Here is a 6,346-nt window from a genome sequence, read left to right on the forward strand (position 1 = left end):
GCTTATTGATAGTTTGATTTCTTTATCTGAAAATGGCCTATTCATGTCCCTTGCCCATTTATGGATTGGGGAATGGCTTGAGTTTTTATACAATTGATTTAACTCCTTATATATTTGAGTAATTAGACCCTGTCAGAGTTTTTTGTTATGAAGATTTTTTCCCCAATTTGTTGTTTCCCTTCTGATTTTGGTTGCATTGTTTTTTTTTACCCTTGTACTTCAGTGTATTGTCTCATAGGTGGAAGATTGGTAAGGGTGGGCAATGGGGGTCAAGTGACTTGCCCAGGGTCACACAGCTGGGAAGTGGCTGAAGCCGGGTTTGAACCTAGGACCTCCTGTCTCTAGGCCTGACTCTCACTCCACTGAGCTACCTAGCTGCCACCTAGTTGCATTGTTTTTGTTTGTACAAAAGCTTTTTAATTTAGTATAATCAATCATCTCATTCACATTCAGAGTTGTAATTATCAGTTGTGTATTCCCCAACATTTTGGTATCCTCTCTTAGTTCTACCTCTTCTTCTTTGGCTATTTCCTTTTAAACCAGTGATTTGTTTTAAACCAGTAACCCTTGTCCCCTCCCTTGATTTACTACCCTTTCTACCCCCTCCCTTGTTATTCCCCTATTTTTATTTTTAAGGCCTAATGAATTCCTTCTCCCTTCTCCTTCCCTCTCTTTTTTGACCTCCCCATTCCTCTACTCCCTTTGGTTTATCCCTTCTGACTTTCTCAGTAAGGTTATATCTCAATGGATATAGCTACTCTTCCCTTTCAGGGTTAATTCCACTGAGAGTAAGGTTTAAATATTACCTCTTAATGTTCTCTTCCTCTCCTTCTTATAATAGTATTCATCCCCTCTCCTTTCCATGCCCTCTTTGTGTGTAAGAGAATATCCTATTTTTCTTATTCATTCAAGTTTCTCTTGGTGTCCTCTACTATTCACCCCCCTCTTTCCCACCTACCTCCTTATCATCTTAGACCATTTAGTACTCCAACCTCTCCCTGTGAATAATTCTTCTAATTACTATAATAGTGGATACTATAATAGTGAATAGAGTTCACTACAGAGAATTACACACAACATTTCTCCATATAGGAATACAAATAATTAGATTTTATTGAAGCCCTTAGAGAGGCAAATTTAAAAATAAGACTATTCTTTCTTTCCCCTCTGTTTCTTATTTACCTTTTCATGTTTCTCTTGGTTTTTGTGGTTGGATATTGAACTTTCCATTTAATCCTGGTTTTTTCTGTGCAAATACTTGGAAATCTTCTATCTTGTTGAATGCCCATACTTTCCCCTGGAAGTATAGAGTCAGTTTTGATGGGTAGGTGATCCTTGGTTGTAGACCCAGTTCTCTTGCCTTTCTGAATATCATATTCCAAGCCTTGTGATCTTGTAGTGTGTGTGATCCTGATTGGTGCTCCTTGATATCTGAATTGTCTCTTTCTGGCTTCTTGTAAATTTTTTTTCTTTTACTTGGAAGCTCTTGAATTTGGCTATTATATTCCTGGGGATTGTCTTTCCAGGGTCTAGTGTAGAGAGTGATCTATGGATCCTTTCAATGTCTATTTTGTCCTCTTGTTGTAGAACTTCAGGGCAATTTTGCTGAATAATTTCCTTTACTATGGAGTCCAAATTTCTATTAATTTCTGCTTTTTCAGGAAGACTAATGATTCTCAAATTATCTCTCCTAGACATGTTTTCTTGATCTGTCAATTTCTTACTGAGATATTTCATGTTTCCTCCTTTTTTATCTGTCTTTCGACTTTGTTTTATTTGTTCTTGTTGTCTTGAGAGATCATTGGCTTCTACTTGCCCAACTCTTGTCTTTAGAGACTGGTTTTCTGCTATATTTTTTTTATTTTCCTTTTCGATTTGGTCTATCCTGTTTTCCAGCTGTTTGATTTTGGTCTCCAATTTGCTCATCAATTCTTTTGATTTGGGGGCATCTTTTTCTAATTGCCCAATTCTAGCCTTTAGAGACTGGTTTTTGGCTATAATCTTTTGGTTTTCCTTTTGAATCTGGTCTGTTTGGTACTTCATGGCTTCCAGCTAGTCACTTCTGGTCTTCAATTTGCTTATCAATTCATTTGATTTCTGAGCCTCACTTTCTAATTATGAAATTCTGCCTTTTAAACTGTGATTTTCTTGCCAGTTCTCTACCATCTTTCTCATAATATCAGATTTGAACTCTTCAATAGCTTGTGACCAGTTTTCATTTTTTTGGGAAGGTTTGGATATGATTATTTGTTTGTTCTCCTCTGCTGTTTGCTCTGTTGTCTGGATTTTTTTTTCTGTGTAAAAGTTGTTGAGTGTTAAAGATTTCTTCTTGATCTTTCTCATCTGGTGTTCTTGGCTCTGGCTTGCCATTGTTAGCCCAGCACCCTTTCAGCTTTATCCTCACACTCAGGGTCTGTCTGCGCTATTTAAGCTCCTGAGGTCTCAGATCTAGTTGTTCTCAGGGTCAAGCCTTCTGTTGGTCCCCTTGCTTGTTCCTCTGCCTGAAGCTCCTTAACAGTCACAGGGTGCTGCTTCCACAGTCATGCACCCCTCTTCACTGGGTCCCCACCCACAGTCTGGGCCTGAGCTCAGAATCTGAGTCTGCAGCTGCGACCATGCCTGCACTCAGGGACTGTGTTCAAAGTCCGTGCATTCTTTAGCCTCTTGGGTTCTTAAGTCTTGCTGCTCTTAGGAACAGGCCCTGGTGACCCTGGTAGCTGTCAAGGACTTAATGGATTTCCCAGACTTGCTCTAACTCTTGTGTGCTGGCTTTGTCCCTGTAGTTGGGGGGGGGGGAAGGGGTTGCTCAGCTTGCATTTTAGTGAGAGCTGTTTCACCACTTTATAGCATGGAAACATCCCAATTCCTTGTACCTTCAATGCTTAGCCCTGTTGTGGGGTCCCTTTGTTCATCTGGGTTTGTTTTTATGTCCCCTTGAGGAGTCCTATATATTTTGGTTAGGAGAGGTTAAGCAGCTGATTTTTACTCTGCCGCCATATTAACCTGGAACTCCTTCCTAATTCCCTGGTTCATTTTTCTTAAAATTTATTCTTTTATTTTAGGTTCAAGTGAGTAAAGAGGATTATGACTTTGTGAGTTTCAAGAGGTCAAGAGAGTAAAATAGTGGGAGGTCTGGAAGAGGAATCCATGTCAGGCTTCTCAACTATCCAGTCCACCACTGGTGGAATAAGGTGGGAGGATGTAGCTCATAGTTGGCTGAGAGAAAGACTCATTTGAATGTGGAGTTGTCAGGGCCAAAATTAAGTAGCAACTGAATTAAGTGTGATTCCACTCTTTCATATGGAAAAAGATGGGGTTAGACTGGCTGACTATTGTACTGTCTTCTACCTCATAATCTGTTGTGTATACAACCAGGGCTAGATTTGGAGCCAGGAAGACCTAGGCTTGAATTGTATCTCTGATTTTTCCTACCTTTGTAACCTTAGGCAAATAATTTAATAGCTCCTGACCCCAGGTTCCCCATGTATACAATTGTTGGGATTGGACTTCATAACCTCTATGGGCTCTACCAGCTTGAAACATGAGTCTATCAATTATTCTATTTTATAGTGGTTGGCAAAAATGACTCAGTAATTTCATTCCTGGTCCTAAGCAACCCCCACTATCACTTTTGATTCTACTAGTGGTTCATCATTTCAAATCATACATAAATTCAAATAATCTACAGCCTTTTCTCTATTGCTTCTCTCTTTAAAAAAAATCTTATTTCTTCCTTGGTGCAGTGATGAGAAGCTGTTTTGATACACCTGATTATAATGTATCCTTTATCTTCTATATTACTTCAGGAAACCTTTTGGAGTACTTTTTGGCCTGAATTTAATAGTCAAAGGTATTGAGATATCTAGATACTAAATCAGAGGGAAAGATAAGTTTAAGCCTCCAGGTAACATTGTTCAGGGAAACATTTTCAAATCTGATTTCAGGAATTTGAAAACAATGACTTAGATATCTGTGAATATTGGATTTTCACTATGTGATATAAGAATTTGACACAGGTGAATCTGGGAAGAGGTTCTTAATATTTTTGGTTTCATTGCCCCCTTTGATTATTTGCTGAAGTCCATGGACCCCTCCTTAGAATAATATTTTTAACTGAATTAAATAAAATACAGAGGGTTGCAAAAGAAATTATTTATATTAAGAGTTATATTTTTTAAAGCAAAAATATTCATCACCTCATATTAAGAAAAACTGACCTACATAATAAAGTTAGAGCTAGAAGGAGCCTCAGAGTCATCTGTTCAAACCCTTTCATTTTATAGGTGAGGAACTGAGACCTAGAGAGGTTTAGTGACTTGGTAACACATGTAATAAACATCAGAGGTAGGATTTGAATTGGGGTCCTCTGACTTTTAAACTTTTCAGAATGAGAGCATATTAAGATGTCTAGATAGCCAGCTGCAGGGCCAGGGAGAACTGGATTCAATTTCTTTTTCTCTGTCATATGCTTCCTGTTCACTCCAGGGATAGAATTTAACCTTTTAGTATTTGAAGCAACACTTTTAAGATAGTAAGTTGCCAAAAAAGGGCCAACTTGAATTGAACAGTTAGTTTGCTTACTTGGGAATTCTTAGTACTAATGAAATGACAGATTAAGTCCTCATCCTTCTATTATTTAGCTTCCAAAGACTTTGAAACTATTTCTCATGAAGAAATGGAAGGAAAGTTAGGGATGAAGGAAGGAGGGCAGGAAAGAAAGAAAGGAAAAAGGGAAAGAAGTGATCTTCATCTATCTCTTTTCATTTCATAATTGAGGAGACTGAAGCCCAAGAGAGACTAGGTGATTCAAGAGTTTTCCTTTTTTCCATTACACCATGGTAGCTGTGAGAAAGAAGTAGATTGTTTTAATTTTAGGAGAAGTATATTCCTTTAGGCTATATGGTGGAAATTACTGTTTATCCTACCATTCTGTGACTAAGTTTTCCTTTCTTTTTTCCAAATTAGAGTAGCAGTCTTTCCTTTGTTCTTGAAGGAGAAAGTGAATCAATTAATAGTCAACAGAAGTGAACTGGACCTGGAATTCATTCATGAGGATACTGTAAGCATCAGGATGTGACTTCTTTACTTTCGAGATGCTCTAGTCTTTCATCTAGGAAGCAAAACTCTCTCTCTCTCCATTCCCATCTGCATCCCATGGCACCTGACAACTGATTCTTCTAAATTACAATTATGGCTAATTAGAAACAGCTTTATTTATCTACCTACTTACCAACTATTTCTACTTTCCTATCTATCTATTTGTCTGCCTGTCTGTATCTCTCTTTCTCTGCCTATGTGCCTATCTCTATGCCTGTCTGTCTGTCTATCTATCTATCTATCTATCTATCTATCTATCTATCTATCTATCTATCTACAAACCTATCTAGACCTATCATACATCCGCTTCTATCTCTCTACCATCAGCCCCTCATTTGATCTCTCCATATCTATTATTCATCCATGCATCTATCTTTATCTATCACCCATCCCTCTATTTTTATCTCTATCATCTACTTAATGATATTTATTTATTCATTCAATCATCTATTCATTCATTTGCCTGTTTATTTGCTTATTTACTAGACATTTCATTGATACCATTTCTAGGAAAAAATATAACTTTTTGCTTCAAAGAAAAGGAACTTAAAACACAATCAATCAAGTGTCCACATCTGACAAGGAAATCTAGTTTTCTGCTTTAGCATCCTCTCATTCCTTTTGGAGGTAGTTCATAAGTTTGAAGATTTTGACCTTGAAAAGATCTTGGAAGGATATCTATTTCTATTCCAAGTATCTCATTTCACAGATTAAGAAACTGAGACCTTGGGGAGCTGGGTGAGTTAGCCAACATCATTTGTGTAGTTAGTGACACAACCGGAACTCAAACCAAGAGCTTTGACCCCAATTCCAGCATTCTTTCTGCTGCACCATATCCTAAATTATTAGATTTCTAAGTTCAGGAAACTTGTAGAGATGGCCTACTTGGCAGTATTGACAAGTACATTCCAACTATGACTATTTTCTAATTCAAAGGCATATGGCTCTCTGCAGGTAAGGCTTTCAGCAGGTCATAAAATGCTTAAACAGATGGGACAGTGTTATTAGCATGGATAATATATTTTCATTGTATCTTGATGGAAAGTGATTTTTGAGATAATAGCCTAGACAAATGTTTGCAGATTCTGTCTGGCTAACTCTTCCCAAAGGCAATCTGGGTTTTAGGGGCAAATCTATGCATTGAATAAAATAAAAGACTATTACATCATAGAACTTAAATTTAGTTTATTTCTAAAGATAGCATTGTTAGCTTAACACTAATATTGTATTGCTCAGTGAAAATCCGGAA

The sequence above is a fragment of the Gracilinanus agilis genome, chromosome 5 (assembly GCF_016433145.1).
Source record: "Gracilinanus agilis isolate LMUSP501 chromosome 5, AgileGrace, whole genome shotgun sequence".
In the NCBI taxonomy this organism is placed as follows: domain Eukaryota; kingdom Metazoa; phylum Chordata; class Mammalia; order Didelphimorphia; family Didelphidae; genus Gracilinanus; species Gracilinanus agilis.